We start from the raw sequence: 17,996 nt of genomic DNA, 5'->3' as shown, positions 1-17,996 counted from the left end.
TGCAAATGTAAAATATTGTTATTATGTGTTTTTTTTACAAAATGCAAATGTGAAATATTGATCAAGTATCATGTTTACAAATTTTAGTATTAATTTATACTGAATATTAAAAAACGGATCCTATATATCATCTTTACCAAACCACGATATCTCATAACCTCACTTTTTATAAACCCTACATACCATTTCCTAAATATTCACATATAGACTTACTAGATTGTAACCGTATAAAGGAAATAATTATTTATAAAAAGCTATCTTTTGAACTCAACAAAATGTACGGACGCTCCACTTCTGTCCACCTCAGCTGTAGATAGACCTGGTAAGTTGTAACAAACTTGAGTTCTTCATTAACTTTTAAAAATTTCTAAGGTAAACCTACAAAGCAAACATTAAATGTTGTTTAATATTTAAAGATTTATGATTATTTTGTATGTATGTGAATTAAAATTGTATTCTCACTTTGTCATTAGTTTACTTGGCACATAGCTTTTAAGGAAACTATTTTAATCAACCGGTAAAATTGGGTGGGCCGGGCAGGTTTGGGTCATCGATTGAAGCGGACTTTGGGTTAGAATGGATTTGGGTCAAGACGGGTTAGGATTAAACTGATTTCGGGTTAAGACAGGTTCGGAGCAAAATGAGTTCAGTTCAATTAAATGATTATTAATTAAGTTCGGGTCAATATGGGTTTGGAGCAAAATAAGTTCTGGTCAAACGAATGTTTTTTTTTTTTTTTTGAAAAAAAAAAAACTTTAAAGTTTTGAAACTTTTTTTGAGCACTTATCTTTATGTATGATAATTTTGTCGAAGAAATGGGTTTTGAGAAACAGTTTGATGTTATAGATCATTAAACTCTTCTTCACTAACTTTGATATAAGGGATATCTGTTTAAGAACTTATATGGTTTAAAAGTTACCTATTTGGATTCTTATTGCCTGAAACCTAAGTACGCCCCGCTTGCAGTATGCACATATAATATATATATATATGTGTAGGCCATCGGGGGGAAAAAGTGAAAGTGCACTACTTTTAACGTTATTTTACTAATTTCGTGAAAATAACGTTAAAAGCTGAGGATGGTTAATCATGCATCATGTGGTGGTGTTGATAGCTGAAAGACAAAAGGGTACATGCACTAATCGGTCTTTGTCCCGATTGCTGAGTGTTATGTGCCTTATGTCCAAGGCTTGATGCAAAACTACTATCGAGCCGGGGGTCTCATTGGAAGCAGCCTCTCTATTCCTACGGGGTAGAAGTAAGGTTGTCTACATCTTACACTCCTCAGACCCTACCTTTGCTTTGCTATGGGTGGGATTTACTGAGTATGATGGTGATGATTGCCTGAAACCTAATCTTAAATGTAACCCAAATTGACTTGAAAGATTATATGTTTAATTACAATTCTAACAATATAAAGTTCATAAGAAATTTAATATATTACTTAAATATTTTTAGATTATATAGTGTCTTAATATCTTGATTCTTGATGCCAGTAAAGAGATATGAAATCATTTTCGAGTAATCTGCCGGTCATCACCTAATATCAAACCCTTAGAATTTCCCATACCCCAACCAATCTTTCTCCTTGGGTTCGGAGTTTTTAAGCCATCCAAGTAATCATAAAACCATTTTTTCAGATTCTGCATTAGGTGATTGCTACTCTCATTTTATATAATGGAGAAGAAGGCATTCACTAAACTTTTTAGCGAATTTACACAGGCTAGGTTGACGTCTACAACTCTTCCAACTCCAAGTAACGTCAAGGATTCGGAGAAAGTTAGCAAGAAAGAGACTTAGCTCCTATCTCTATGAATTCAAAGCAGTTATCATTTATCGTGTAAGGATTGCATCATTTCATCACGTTGTTTATAATATGTGTATGAATTTTATTAGTTGAAAATTCAAGTAAAAGCATAATATAATATAATTTAAAAACAAACAATATAACATTTTGTACCGGTTTACGAAAATTTTTTTAACGGAGATCTCATAAAGAATTAAAAGGTAATAAGCTTTACACGAAAATTATGAATACACACGGAGACAAAGTTAGGATACTGATGAAATGGAATAAATAAATTATTGTGGGAAGGGAAAGAAGATACTAACGCGTTTCAAAATGTTGTTTATGTACCTTTTATTATTGAAAACTAAATTTTCCTAACCCGAGATGTTCCCGAGTAATAGCCTAGTATATAAATAAAAAAAACTAACTTTCCATTTAATATGATGTGGTGTACGTGGATGTTAATACGGATTACTAGGAATCTTTCAAACGTGCCAATCAAGCTTTCCAAAATCAAGTATAAGGGTGTAAGGGGCACTTCTTTAAGTGGGGATTGACCTCTCTTACCCACAGTCAATCAGTACGCGCCACGTCAACTCCCCACTTAACTCCCTCACACCCTCAATTTAATGGCGACACTCCTCTCTTGGGGGACTTGTTTTTTTTTTTTTTGTTTTTTTATTTGTTTTAATAAAAAAAAGGGTCAAAAATTACAAAACTCCATCGGTGAACACAACCCGCACACCACACCCCGATTTGGGTCACCGAGGGGATGGCGGCGGTGTTCCTGAGCGGGGTTCACACTCACCGCCCCCTCCCCGAGGGCGCCCCGTTCACCCTAAATATGGATAGAACCTTTGCCAATTTCTTCATTCTCTCGTGCCCCCTCTCCACTATTCTATATACTTCTATTTTCTTAAGTATTATACCAATAATACTTCAAAGGATTGCCCCGTTTTAAGTGTTTTAACCCCTGATCACTGATACCCTTTTCGGATTGATCTGGAGCCCCATAACGCATGTTAAGGCTCTGCCCGACTAAGTTCGTTGGGGTTCAGTCTCGTGACGTAGGGATAAAGTTGAACTGGGTTAATATATTTAACGCAAGTGCATTATATATATATATATTTTATTAAATAGCTGAGGAGTTACACCCAAGATTCTACCAGTAGCCTTTTAGTTGAACCCTAAAGTTACAAAATGAGTCCATTCTCTTTTCTCACAGTTTGTGAGTTATTCTCCTTTTTATCACCTTTTTGTGATACAATTATATTTAAAAATGTTTTCCAAAACCCTAAATGTTTATCAATTATACTTACAGTGATTAAGTTTTTATATTTTGCAATAGCTGCCAATATATAGGGTTTTAACTGGGTTCAAGATTAAAGAGGTTAAGTTAAAACACATATATTATTAGTGTATTTCTATAAATACTATGAATATTATAATTTTATCAACTATAATATTACACAACTTGTTAGAGATATGCACTCAACCAGGAGGCAAGTTTTATTTTATAGTCTCGACAACTATAATATCACTATTAGTTATATAGTATTAAACCTAAATATGAAAGTTGAGTGAAAAATTTATTATAATAATACATTAAAATATTACACTATATATCCATTGTACATATATCCATAACTATGTATATATGTACATAGTTCAATTGAGTATAACCAGAATTTCGTGGATCCCACAACTATATAGCTACATCAAACCATAAAATATTCAACAACTATGTATATTATTTTATAGAAATGGGGGATATAAAATAGTATATTATAACCCTTATGTATGATATATATATATATATATATATATATATATATATATATATATATATATATATATAGAATTGCGCTAAAATGAGAACCATCCCGAGTTGTAAGAACCGCGAGAACCACATCATCCGGGTTGCCGTTTACCACGATTTATTTTTACAACTAGATGTGTCTATTATAAACACATCCGTAAAAAAAAATTTTAAACGCCGCGTCTGAGGGGGTAGTTTTTTACACCACAAGTTTGGTGTAAAAAAAAGAAAAAAGAAAAAAAATAAAACACCAAACTTGTGGTGTAAAAAATTACCCCCTCGGGCGCGGCGTTTAAATTTTTTTTTACGGATGTGTTTATAATACACACATCTAGTTGTAAAAAAAAATCGTGGTAAACGGCGACCCGGATGGTGTGGTTCTCGCGGTTCTTACAACTCAGGGTGGTTCTCATTCTAGCGGTCCCCTATATATATATATATATATAAACCTTAATGTATATCTTAAGCGATATATATTTAACTTTTAAAATATTAAGATATACAACAGGAATTATAATTTTAAATCTTTGTCCCATTAATATATTAAATAATCATATAATAATTATTTAATTAATATGTTATATTTAATAAAGTTATAGTTACTAGTTTAACATAAAATAATATATTTCATTTTCTAGGCTAATTGGTTTTATGCCATAGAAAATATATTTGACAAAGTAATGTCACGGGACACTATTAAGTCCAGAGTCACTAGTTGAGAGAATGATCAACAGTGATATGACTAGAAATATGACCAGAGCCACTAGTTGAGAGAACGATCAACAGTGACATGACCAAAGGCACTAGTTGAGAGAATGATCAACAGTGTTATGACCAGAGTCACTAGTTGAAAGAATGATCAACAGTGATATGACCCGAGTCACTAGTTGAAAGAATGATAAACAGTGATATGACCACAATTACTAGTTGAGAGAATGATCAACAGTAATATGACCCGAGTCACTAGTTGAAAGAATGATCAAAAGTGATTTGACCACCGTCACAGGAATCGCCTAGTGACCAATATAATAGTAAGATATACTATATATCTATTACTTGATAAATTCACTATTGGACGAAATTGAGCCAATGAGTGATATAACCACTGTCACATCGAAAGTGCCACCATGTGACAAATACTGATTGAGTTTTGGGTAAATGTAAACAAATATAAACACTATTAATGTTGTAAAGTATAACAATATATTTTATAAAAATAGAATGAACTCGCCAGTATTTATTACTGATAAAATGTTTTCAAAACACGTTTCAGGTAATTTGGTGTAAAGATAATAGAAGTCAGCTATGGAGCACTGAAGGCTTAAATAAAGTGGCTATAAATACATTAATAAAAGAAGAAATTTACGTTTTATTTATTTGAATTTATCCTTATAAAAACAATTGAATTAAATATGGGTTTTAGCCCATTTGTTTAATATTAAAAGTTCGGTGTTTTACAAACTCTGAAATCATTTCCTAACTATGATCCTGATGAAAACTTTTCCGTTGCGTATTTAATAAACACCAGTACCATCTGACTGGCTCACGGCTCCCGCTCCCAGGGTGGGGTCGGGGGCTGTGACAGTGTCCGCCAAGCAATATAGGGTCGCGCCCCGCGACGCCCACAGGCCTAGCCTGTCGCGGCCCGCGAGCGTCCCTAATATTTGTTTTTCATAAATATTAGTATTATTCGGGTCCTTTTCTCACACACGGGATGTATTTGGGATCGTTTAGGGTTGTTTTCGAGGGTTGCTATAATAATTTACGCTCTTATTGATTTTTTTTCTCTTTTCATCATATTCAGCTTGTCGAAACTGTCATGATTCATATATTGTGGCTCTCGTAACTTATTTTCTAGCCCGAGATATGCTTATATGAAGTTTGACACTTTTCAGTCGACCATTCTTGCTCAGTCTAGTCTATGCTTCCAGCTTCCTGTTTTTATCCAAACTCTTCACGAACACTCTCCATACAAAACACAAACCCTCATGGATTTTCTTCCGTTTGTTCATATGTTCCATGTGCTTTCTAACTTCCGTATAGTTCCCAAAAGTCATCATTTCAAGCTCCGTGTACTTTCAATTCATATCACCCACTTTGATTTAAACACTTTCAAATACATATCTAAATCATATATCTCTAGTTCCATTGTGATTCAAGCATCAAATTAATGAGAGAATTAAGATCAAGATCAAAGAGTAAGAAAAGAAGAGTTATGCTACAACTTTCAACCTTTCAGTCCTTCTAAATATTTGAAGATAACCTATTCACCCCGACCCCCTCCTTCTAAATATTTGAAGATAACCTATTCACCCCGACCCCCTTTAAGTTTTATACGCAATATATAAACTATGTTTTTTTATAAAGAAAACGAGCCTTTTATTTATAAAATCCAAAACTCTTTATAAAAAAGGACTTTTTTATTACATATGTATAATATCTTATTACACATGTAATGTGTAATACACGAATACCTATCATTTGTATTCCAAATTTACATATTTAACATGTTATATACAATCACAATAATGTAGTTGTTCAAATTATATATATATATATATATATATATATATATATATAAGTAGAGGATCCTGTAAAAAGTGCTCAAAGTGTGAGAAGTGTATTATAACACTATATATAATACTATATAACACCCTATAAACACAGTATAACAATATGTAACACCATATAAGACTTTGTAACACTATATATCATTATATAACAAATATAACACTATAGGTTGTCTGATAGCATGTCTATGATAGATGTATAGTGTTATATTTGTTATATAATGATATATAGTGTCACATAGTGTTATATGGTATTATATGGTGTTACATATTGTTATACGGTGTTTATAGGGTGTTATATAGTATTATATATAGTGTTATAATACACTTCTCACACTTTAGGCCCTTTTTACACTATCCTTACCCTATATATATATATATATATTAGAAAATACACTAGTGTATTTTCATTATAAAGTCCTGATCAAATCCTAGCCATTGATTTACACTTGTGGATTAATAATCAAGGGCTAGGATTAGTTCACATAGTTCACCATCCTAGCCACTAAATGGCCCCTGTTTCCTCAGTAAGGTTGTGATTAACGTCATATGAGGAATGATACATTTCTTCTTGCTCTCTCTGCTTTCCCAAACGTTCAATATTTCCATATGTCGGAAAGAAAACATGTGTGACCCCTTCACCGAAGCATACAATACCCTACTAATCTCATGGTTCCTGATTGTGCCCTTATCTCCCAACATAGTAATGTCATTATTTCCCGCAATCAAAGACAATAATTTCGGGAAGATCTATAGATTTTCGTGGTCAACTCCTTCAGGAACCTGTCGCAAATAATTCCTCCCACATGACTATACCAAATGGACCCAATGTAATTAATATAAAAAAAGTATCCCTTCTTCGTACACATACTCCCTTGCTAGTTTAAAATTGAATTTAATAATTTGTCGCACCATCTTTCTCATTCACTAGCTATTTGGGTCAAACTACATGGATCAAAACTGTTTTAACTCAAAAATTTTACATACATCATATATAAAGTTGTTATGTTAAATTATATGGTAATTCATGTTGGGTTGTTATATGGTAATTCATGTTGAGCTGTTATATGGTAATTCATGTCTGTTATATGGTAATTCATGTTGGCCTGTTGTTAGTTCTGGTTCTCTCTTGTTGGGCTGGACTGTATACTTGAGGCCCGTCTGGTTGGTTATAATGTTTGTTTTAGTTGTTGTGTAAGTTGAGTAGGTTGTTGGAACTGACAAAAGATTAAGGGGGCATTGTGAAACTTCTCAAGGGTTGCGATCATCTCTTGCAATTCTTTTGGGCCTAAGTGTAATATTTTTGACTGGACATATAAAAGGATGGAGATTGCGCAACAGCTCATTTTTTCACTTACACTTTTCTCTCAGTTCTTCGTTCTAGTTTTAGGGTTTGTATTGATATATTGTTGAAGATCATCTTGTATTCCTCTTTGTTGTGAGAGTTTGATCTGCAGTTGTTGATGATCATCTAGGTATTGTATTGTACTTTGTCTTTGATCTGATCTCACATATTGTGAGATCTAGAGTTTGGGGGGTGTTTTTGGTTTGGGTTAACTAATAAAGATTTTCGTCACCGTTTTATCGCTTCTCTTGTGTTTTGTATTGTTCTTTGTGTTTTGTGCTGAACAATCATACCATTTGACATGGTATCAGAGCTATATCATATAGCTCTTGAGTCTGTTCTTTGGGATTTCCGTATTTTAGATCTGTTTCTTTTTTAGTTTGTTTTTCTTCAGTGTGGTGTTATTTTTTATCAAACAAAACTGCAGTTTTTGACAACTTGAAGATTTTTATGAACTTGTGTTAACTCAGTTTAAAAGGAAAATTAAAGTTTTTAGAAGTGATAATGGGACAGAATTTGTTAATAACCAAATGAACATGTTTTGTAAGTCTAAAGGTATTTTACATCAAACTTCTTGTTCCTATACACCACAACAAAATGGTGTGGTGGAGAGGAAACATAGGCATCTTTTAAATACAGCCAGGGCTCTGATGTTTCAGGGTGGTCTACCTTTAAGATTCTGGTCTGATTGTGTGCTAACTACTGTGTATTTAATTAACATGTTACCCTCTAGTGTTTTGAATGGTAGGAGTCCTTTTGAAATGATGTTTGGCTTTAGTCCCTCTTTATCTCATTTAAGGAACTTTGGATGTTTATGCTTTAGTACAATTCTAACTGAATCTGATAAGTTTGCATATTATGCGGACAAGTGTGTTTTTCTTGGCTATTCAAATTTGAAAAAAGGGTATAAGTTGTGGAGTTTATATAGTAAAAAGGTATTTTTTTTTCTAGAGATGTAAAATTTTATGAAAATGTGTACCCTTTCAAAGTTAAATCATTTGATAGTCAAGAAACTGTTTGGGAAAAAAACTTAAATCATATTATTTTTCTTTGAAAATTATGCATCTGAAGTTCTTAACATGCCCGATGATGAAGAGGGTACAAATGGTGCTAATAATCCTATTAGTGATGATCAGCAGCCATTGTCACCCTTTACATCAGCCCCTGATCCTTGTGTTGATCATGGTCAACAGTTAGGACAGGAGAGCAGTAGTAGTCAGGGTAACAATGGCGGGGCATAGGATACTTTATGTTTAAATGTAGACACCAACCTATCTGAGGGCACACAAAATGTTAGAAGATCTTCTAGGAGTGTTTCTATGCCTAGAAAGTTTGATGAGTTTGTTGTTGAGGGAAAAGTTAGATATGGTATTGAAAAGGTTGTTAGTTATGCTAACTTATCTTATGAAAATATGTGTTTGGTTGCTACTTTAAACAAAACTGTTGAAGCCACTACTTATAGGAAGCTGTTAAGGATGATAGGTGGGTAGAAGCAATGAATAATGAAATGGAAGCGTTGTATAGAAATAATACCTGGGTTTTGGTTGATCTTCCTAAGGGTAGAAAACCCATAGGTTGTAAGTGGGTATATAAGATCAAATACAAAGCTAACAGGGAAGTTGAAAGGTATAAGGCCAGATTAGTGGCCAAAGGTTTTAACCAAAGGGAAGGTATAGATTTTAGTGAAACATTCTCACCAGTTGTAAAAATGGTAACTGTTAGAATCGTGTTAAAACTGGCTGTTAATAATAATTGGCCGTTGTACCAAATGGACATAAACAATGCTTTTTTGTATGGAACCTTAACTGAAGATGTGTTTATGACCCTACCTGAAGGTTGTTTCTCAAAAGATAATACTAAGGTGTGTAAATTAGTTAAGTCTCTATACGGTCTTAAACAGGCTCCTAGACAATGGAATGAAAAATTAATAATTGTGTTAATTTCCATGGGGTTTGTTCAAAGTGTTTGTGACTATTCTTCGTTTGTATTGTTCAAAAGTGATGTGTTTATCGTTCTTTTAGTCTATGTTGATGATATAGTTGTGACAGGTAATAATAAAACTGAGATAGAAAAAAATAAAAAAAAATGTTTAAAGGAAAATTTTCAAATCAAAGATCTTGGTATACTTAGGTATTTTCTGGGTATAGAAGCGTTATACTCAGATGATTTTATATGTTTGTCACAACGCAAATATTGTCTTGAATTGTTAAATGAGTTTGGGTATCTGGGTTGTAAACCTCTTACAACTCCTATTGAGCAAAGTTTTCTAGTAACGAATAAGTGTGTCAAGGAGCAAAAGGCTTTAGAAAACATAAGTGGTTTTCAAAGGCTGATTGGAAAATTGATATACTTGTCGTTAACTAGACCTGATATAAGTTACGCTGCTCAGTTTTTAAGTCAATATATGCATAGTCCTTGTCAATCTCATCTTGATATAGCATTGAGGTTGTTAAGATATTTGAAGAAGTCACCAGGAAGTGGTATTAGTTTTAAGAAGTCTGATAGTATGACCCTAGCAGGATTTGTTGCTTCTGATTGGGGTAAGTGTATTAAGAGCAGAAGGTCTGTTACTGGGTTTGGGATATTTTTGGGAGATACACTTGTTTCTTGGAAAAGCAAGAAACAAAGTGTAACGTCTAAATCTACAGCTGAAGCTGAGTATAGAGCAATGTGCTCAGCAACATGCGAAATTATGTGGATCTTAAATGTGTTAAAAGAACTAAAGGTTAAGTATGTTTTGCCTGTTAAGTTGTTTTGTGACATTTTGAGATAGATCTACATTTTTTGAGAGAAAAAAATGCAGCAGGTATTATTGAACCTGAGAAGGTTCATAGTGATATACAAATTCTGATATATTTACAAAGGGTTTGAGTGCAAATCAACATCAAACTCTTTGTGAAAAACTTGGTTTATGTAATATGTTTGCCACATAAATTATGGGGGCATGTTAAATTATACGGTAATTCATGTTGGGCTATTATATAGTAATTCATATGTAACACCCGTAATCAAAATTTTAATGACGAACTATGCATTTTTACTTGAAAATGCGACCATTTAAAAACTTAAAAAAAAAGTTTCATTCTTACATGACTAACATATTTAGTTAACATCCCTACTAGTTTTTGAAACATTCATGTAACGCTCCGCGTTTTCATAACTTTCCATATGTAGAAACCATTGTTCATATTCCTATTTTCGGAAACTTTGTATCCTAGTATGCGTCCTTTCGTTAATTCAATTATTTAATCGTCGAAAAATCTTTATCTTTAATTCAATTCATTATAAAAATGGTTATTTATTCATTGTTTAACTAATTAAATTAATTAATTTTACAATTTAAAAGTTTAATTTTTTATAATAAACTAGTTAGCCTCGTCAATTTTAAAGCTAGTAAATGCAAACTAACTTAGTTAATTGTATAAGTTAGTGTTTTTTTTAAAAAAAATACCATAAATTAAACTAACTATTTATGTAGCTCCTTAAAGTTGAGGGACTTATTGTGTTTTTACTTGAAGTTAAAATACCCTAAACCCTTCTCTTTCAAAACATCAGCCGCACATAAAGTTTCTTTCCCCTGTTTCCTTTGTCTGCAACTCAAAAGCTATACACGCACAACACCCACCTCTCTTCTCTAATTTACACACTAAACTACCATCTGAGCACACACCCCTGCATCTCCGGCGTCGGCTCAGCCGACGACACACCCAAACACCCCGTTTCCTCTTGCAACCCCACCCCCAATCCTCTATCTTCATGATGCCACAACCGTCACACCAGAGAAACCGAGACAGAGAGAGAGGGTCGGTGGACACGGCACTCGTCGACGGCAGAAACGGAACGACGGCAGAACCGTCGGACAGCGAGAACGGCGGCGGTGCTAGGGTTCTTCGCGGCGGCTGGGTTCAGTTTCTAACGAGCGGTTCCGGTTCAGGTTAGTTTCGAGTCCAGGGTCTGCTTTGATGTTACTCGATTTAAATTCCGGTCAGTTTCGATTCAGTCGTTTTGTTTTGTTCCGGTTCAGGTTCGGTTCGGTCAGATTGTTTTGATTTGGGTTGTTTCCGGCAGTGGTGTCGATGATGATGACGACGACGGTGAGGGCTCGGGTCTCGGCTCTTGTCAGCTTCAGCAAGACAGCCATGAGTTAGACTTGGTCTCGGGTTCACGGTCAACGTAGTCAGAATTGGTGCGGGTTCGGGTTCAGTCAAAACAAGTCAAAGCAGTCAAACCGGTCAGATTCATGTTCGTATTCTGGTTCGGGTTAAACTGGTCAACTCGAGCTCGGTAAAATTTAAATGATGTGACTTTTATTATATTAATTAAGTATTTTATATTTAACACCAACCACGCTCGAACCAACACGATTGGTGAGACGATACAAATTTTAACGATTAACTAGTAAATATAGTAAAATTGTTTATGTTTTTACACTTGTCAAAAGATATAATTGTGGATAAATTGTTGCTGCGTTTTGAAATATATCGAAAACTTGTGTTTTTCGGGATCGTCTAAAAGTAGAGGAAACTCTGCCCGTTTTCGTAAAAATTCGTAAAACGAAACTTGTTTAATTATAAAGCGAAACCTATCGGATCCAAGTTATTTTTGTAAAAACAAATATAAAAGTATATTTGTTTTAGATAACACTTAACTGTTTTATAAAACTAACCTTATTATTCTTAAAACGAATTATATATAATAATAATAACAATAATAATAACAGTTTTACTTTTATTAATTATTTTCCTTTAATACACATTTAAATTAATTTATTTAACTTATATATAGCGTTGACGTTCACGTATTCCATATTTAGGGTAATCACTCTCGTGCGCTCGGTTTTTCCTATCTTTTTCCTCGTGCGTTATTTCAAGGAATCTCCATACGCAAACACAGTGAGCATACTCGACCCTTTTTACGCTTTAACTCATTTTGGATGCAACATGTATCAACCACAAATCTACTTCACTCAATCGAATATAATTAAATACTCAATCCATCGAATACGTATTTGTTGTGCTTAGCTTGTTTATGCATGTTAGTTTCAACTGTATACCCATGCTATTTGTTATGTTTATGCTATTTATGCGTGTTAGTTCCTACTTGAATATCCTTATTATTTGTTATGATTTGGTTTTTTTAATATGCTAGATCCAACTCGAACATAAATTGCCACATCGGATTGAGATAAACTTTTATACTTATTCTTATATTCAAACTTGTATGCTCGCCAATACCTTTGTATTGATCTATGCTTTTAATACATGTTGCAGGAATATCAATGACGCATGGAATCTAGTAGGATTGCCTAGAAACGCATTTAAACGTTAAATACTTGTTGTATTGTATTTTATTTCATACATGTTATAACTAATTCCAAAACCATTGTATTAAACTTTTATGAAATGAAATGAAATTATATTTCTTTTATATGTGTTGTGATTCGAAATTTGTATTATTTGATTTAAGCAACGAAAAGGGTAATTATTAAATACTTGTCACAAATAGCGTTATGAAGCCTCTTGCAATCTATTTCGTCTCATCCTGATGTTTCCGCCATCGGTTGGGGTGTGACAGATTGGTATCAGAGCCATAACTATAGGGAATTAGGTAGAATTGCCATGTTCGACCTAGTCTATAGTCTAAGTACCAAAACTCGACCATTCCAAATTCTTGCTTGATATGTAGTTCTTCCTATTTGCTTCTACCTCTCCTTTTGTCTAAATAAACGATGCATCTTTTCTAAGCCATTTCACACAATACATACTTGAAGATACCCATATTCCACAATCGAAACGACTCACTAGAACAGGGGTGATTCCCGCCTTTGATGACGAATTTCAATCCACCTTACATGTTATTTTGCACGAAATTTCACCATCAAGTCAGGAGTGATATCCATGTCTTGATGGGAATTTTCCATTTCATATTCTAGTGGATCCTTACTGACGACTCGAGATTTTATCTAGTTCGTTCAATAAACCACATTTCGGGGATAAAATTGTCAAGCTGGGATTGATATCCACACCTTGATGACTGGTCCCGCACCTACGATTTTCAATCTCGCCAAAGTTTCGTATTTTCAATCAAATTAGGGACATGTACTAACTGGAAGGGTAAAATACCGTTAATCGCCTGGCGACGAGAGTATTATACTTATTAGGCCAAAGCATATCTCCCTAATTCGGAAGGACTTGCGATTCACTTTGGAATAGTCGAAGTTTCTAAACCCGAAGCACTCCAATACTTGTCAAGCCTCTCTTTTATATTAACTTAACTTTTATGCAATTTAATACTTGTTACCTAACCATCGTTTTACACAATAAATTAATACACGCATACTGATACGGTATACTTGATTCGGGATTACTGGACATTCTTTATGTGATGAACTGGTCATTAGCTTCGTAAGAAGCCACACCTTGACGTATGTAGTGCTTGTGAAGCACTATAGGAGTAGCGCACCGCCGCATGGATTTGTGGTAATGTCCAGACATTCATTCATACATTACGGATCTTTTCATAGCAACGAAATGATGACATGTGCTATGATTAGATGACGCTTTATACATTACGGATCTTTTCATAGCAAAGAAATGATGACATGTGCTATGATTAGATGACGCTTTATACATTACGGATCTTTTCATGGCAACGAAATGATGACATGTGCCATGATTAGATGGCGCTTGCGTTAAACGTTGGGTTGACATTTTGTCATTAACTTTGATCCAGTCGCACCTTAACATATATAGCACTTGTGTAGCGTTATAGGAGTAACGCCCGCCGCATGGACTTGCAGTCATGTTAAGTCATTCATACATACATACATACATACATACATACATACTTGCGGACACGATGGTTTGACCAGGGAGATCACATGCCAGTAATGCGTTAATCTAGTTAACTAAAATATCTCATGTGGACTATTCAAAGAATTTAATCATACTCATACATATACTCATACTTATAACCTCTCTCATACTTAAATACCAATCATGCTTACATACGACATTCCTATACGTACTCATTCTTATTTTCAAAATTTATGTATACCCTAATTCATACGCAACCAGTACAAGCTATGTGGATCATGCGACAATCAGTATAATCGCGAGTGCACACGGATTATAGTGATAGGCGTATGAGAATCATGGAGTGTACTATTGTGTATGGTAAGACACGGAACGCAACATGACATCGAATACGAAACAGATGTACCATGGTCAAAACATGGTGGATACGCTGTTGGTACTTCCTATATATAAGTGTTTTCACCATGTTACCAAACTTTCGTAAAACGTGCCATGAGGAATTCGGTGTTTTGCAGACCTATTTAGACCTAATACGTAAACTTTAACAACTCACAAACGCATTGTTAAGCGCGTGATATCCGATTATCCATGACGAGACTTCATTTTTAACACCTTGTTTTCGTTTATCCGATGCCTATGCTATCCTTATACTCATAATCGTTTTTAGATCAATCGTTCACCTTTATACCTCAATTATTCTCCGTTGTCTCAAACTTCAAAGCCTCAATTTCTAAACAATCATCTTCTGTTTGCCAAAACCTTTTCAAGTCTTCCTTCTGAATAAATTTTGGGACGAAATTTTCTAGAGGAGGGGAGACTGTAACGCTCCGCGTTTTCATAACTTTCCATATGTAGAAACCATTGTTCATATTCCTATTTTCGAAAACTTTGTATCCTATTATGCGTCGTTTCGTTAATTCAATTATTTAATTGTTGAAAAATCTTTATCTTTAATTCAATTCATTACAAAAATGGTTATTTATTCATTGTTTAACTAATTAAATTAATTAATTTTAAAATTTAAAAGTTTAATTTTTTATAATAAACTAGTTAGCCTCATCAACTTTAAAGCTAGTAAATGCAGACTAACTTAGTTAATTGTAAAAGTTAGCGTTTTTAAAAAAAAATAACATAAATTAAACTAACTATTTATGTAGCTCCTTAAAGTTGAGGGACTTATTGTGTTTTTACTTGAAGTTAAAATACCCTAAACCCTTCTCTTTCAAAACATCAGCCGCACATAAAGTTTCTTTCCCGTGTTTCCTTTGTCTGCAACTCAAAAGCTATACACGCACAACACCCACCTCTCTTCTCTAATTTACACACTAAACTACCATCTGAGCACACACCCCTACATCTCCGGCGTCGGCTCAGCCGACGACACGACCAAACACCCTGTTTCCTCCTGCAACATCACCCCCAATCCTCCATCTTCATGATGCCACACCCGTTACACCAGAGAAACCGAGAGAGAGAGGGTCGGTGGACACGACACTCGTTGACGGCAGAAACGGAACGACGGCAGAACCGTCGGACAGCGAGAACGGCGGCGGTGCTAGGGTTCTTCGCGGCGGCTCGGTTCAGTTTCTAACGAGCGGTTCCGGTTCAGGTTAGTTTCGAGTCCAGGGTCTGCTTTGATGTTACTCGATTTAAATTCCGGTCAGTTTCGATTCAGTCGTTTTGTTTTGTTCCGGTTCAGGTTCAGTTCGGTTCGGTCAGATTGTTTTGATTTGGGTTGTTTCCGACAGTGGTGTCGATGATGATGACGACGACGGTGAGGGCTCGGGTCTCGGCTCTTGTCAGCTTCAGCAAGACAGCCATGAGTTAGACTTGGTCTCGGGTTCACGGTCAACGTAGTCAGAATTGGTGCGGGTTCGGGTTCAGTCAAAACAAGTCAAAGCAGTCAAACTGGTCAGATTTGTGTTCGTATTCTGGTTCGGGTCAAACTGGTCAACTCGAGCTCGGTAAAATTTAAATGATGTGACTTTTATTATGTTAATTAAGTATTTTAGAGTTAATTACACAAATGGGTCCTGTGGTTTATACCTAATTTCGCCTTTGGGTACTAACTTTATTTTTTAACAGGTTTAGGTTCTATGGTTTGAATTTTGTAATACCTTTGGGTACTAACACCAAAATTAGTTAATTAATGACGAAAATACCCTTGCATTTTTTTAAGTTTATCAATGTAACACATTTGGGTACTAACACCTAATTTTATTTAAGTTTAAATCAATTTTACAAAATCTATTTATTTTTTTTATTTTCATCTTTTTATTATATCTCTTAATTAACATAAACTCTATTTATTTTTTTATGTTCATATTTTTATTAAATTTCTTATTTAACATAAAATCTATTTGTTACACCAGTATTTTTTTAATAGATTTTTTAAATAAAATCTACTAGCTATATAGTTTTATGTAAATTAAATTTCTTACTCGTTTTAAATAATGTAAACCTTACTCGTTTTCAATTTTGGATTGAAATGATTGATAATAATAAATATCTTTCATGTAAAAAATTTAAGCCGTTTTTTAACTCGTTTTTTTTTTCATTTACATTTTACTATTTTAGAAAGACATTTAATTTACATAAAACTATATAGCTAGGTATTTTAGATAAAACCCAAAAAAAATTAAGCCTTTTTTTAACTCGTTTTTTTTATAAAAAATATATTTAATTTACATAAAACTATATAGCTAGTAGATTTTACAGGTGCAACTAGTAGATTTTATGTAAATTAAATATATTTCTAAAATAGTAAAATGTAAATGAACAAAAAAAAAAAACAAATTAAAAATGGCTTAATTTTTTTACATGAAAGATATTTATTATTATTATTATTATCAATCATATATATCCAAAATTGAAAACGAGTAAGGTTTACATTATTTAAAACTAGTAAGAAATTTAATTTACATAAAACTATATAGCTAGTAGATTTTATTTAAAAAATCTATTTAAAAAATACTGGTGTAACAAGTAGATTTTATGTTAAATAAGAAATTTAATAAAAATATGAAAACAAAAAAAAATAAATAGAATTTATGTTAATTAAGAGATATAATAAAAAGATGAAAATAAAAATAAATAAATAGATTTTGTAAAATGGATTTAAACTTAAATAAAATTAGGTGTTAGTACCCAAATGTGTTACATTGATAAACTTAAAAAAATGCAAGGGTATTTTAGTCATTAATTAACTAATTTTGGTGTTAGTACCCAAAGGTGTTACAAAATTCAAACCATAGAACCTAAACCTGTTAAAAAATAAAGTTAGTACCCAAAGGCGAAATTATGTATAAACCACAGGACCCATTTGTGTAATTAACTCAGTATTTTATATTTAACACCAACCACGCTCGAACCAACACGATTAGTGAGAGGATACAAATTTTATCGATTAACTAGTAAATATAGTAAAATTGTTTATGTTTTTACACTTGTCAAAAGATATAATTGTGGATAAATTATTGTTGCGTTTTGAAATATATCGAAAACTTGTGTTTTTCGGGATCGTCTAAAAACAGAGGAAACTCTGCCCGTTTTTCGTAAAAATTCGTAAAACGAAACTTGTTTAATTATAAAGCAAAACCTATCGGATCCAAGTTATTTTTGTAAAAACAAATATAAAAGTATATTTGTTTTAGATAAC

At 33.4% G+C, this 17,996-nt stretch overlaps 1 long non-coding RNA gene across 1 annotated transcript; it reads left to right on the top strand.

The window, feature by feature from the left end:
* Positions 1–11,096: 11,096 nt before the first annotated feature.
* Positions 11,097–12,909, top strand: LOC110896982. Its single transcript, XR_002568341.2, has 4 exons — positions 11,097–11,457; positions 11,548–11,807; positions 12,337–12,415; positions 12,794–12,909. It is a non-coding gene; the product is annotated as an uncharacterized LOC110896982 (long non-coding RNA).
* The last annotated feature ends 5,087 nt before the right edge of the window (positions 12,910–17,996 follow it).

Source organism: Helianthus annuus, chromosome 12 (assembly GCF_002127325.2).
Source record: "Helianthus annuus cultivar XRQ/B chromosome 12, HanXRQr2.0-SUNRISE, whole genome shotgun sequence".
Lineage (NCBI taxonomy): Eukaryota > Viridiplantae > Streptophyta > Magnoliopsida > Asterales > Asteraceae > Helianthus > Helianthus annuus.
The sequence above is the reverse complement of the archived record's forward strand: the minus strand, read 5'-3'. Positions and strand labels throughout refer to the sequence as shown.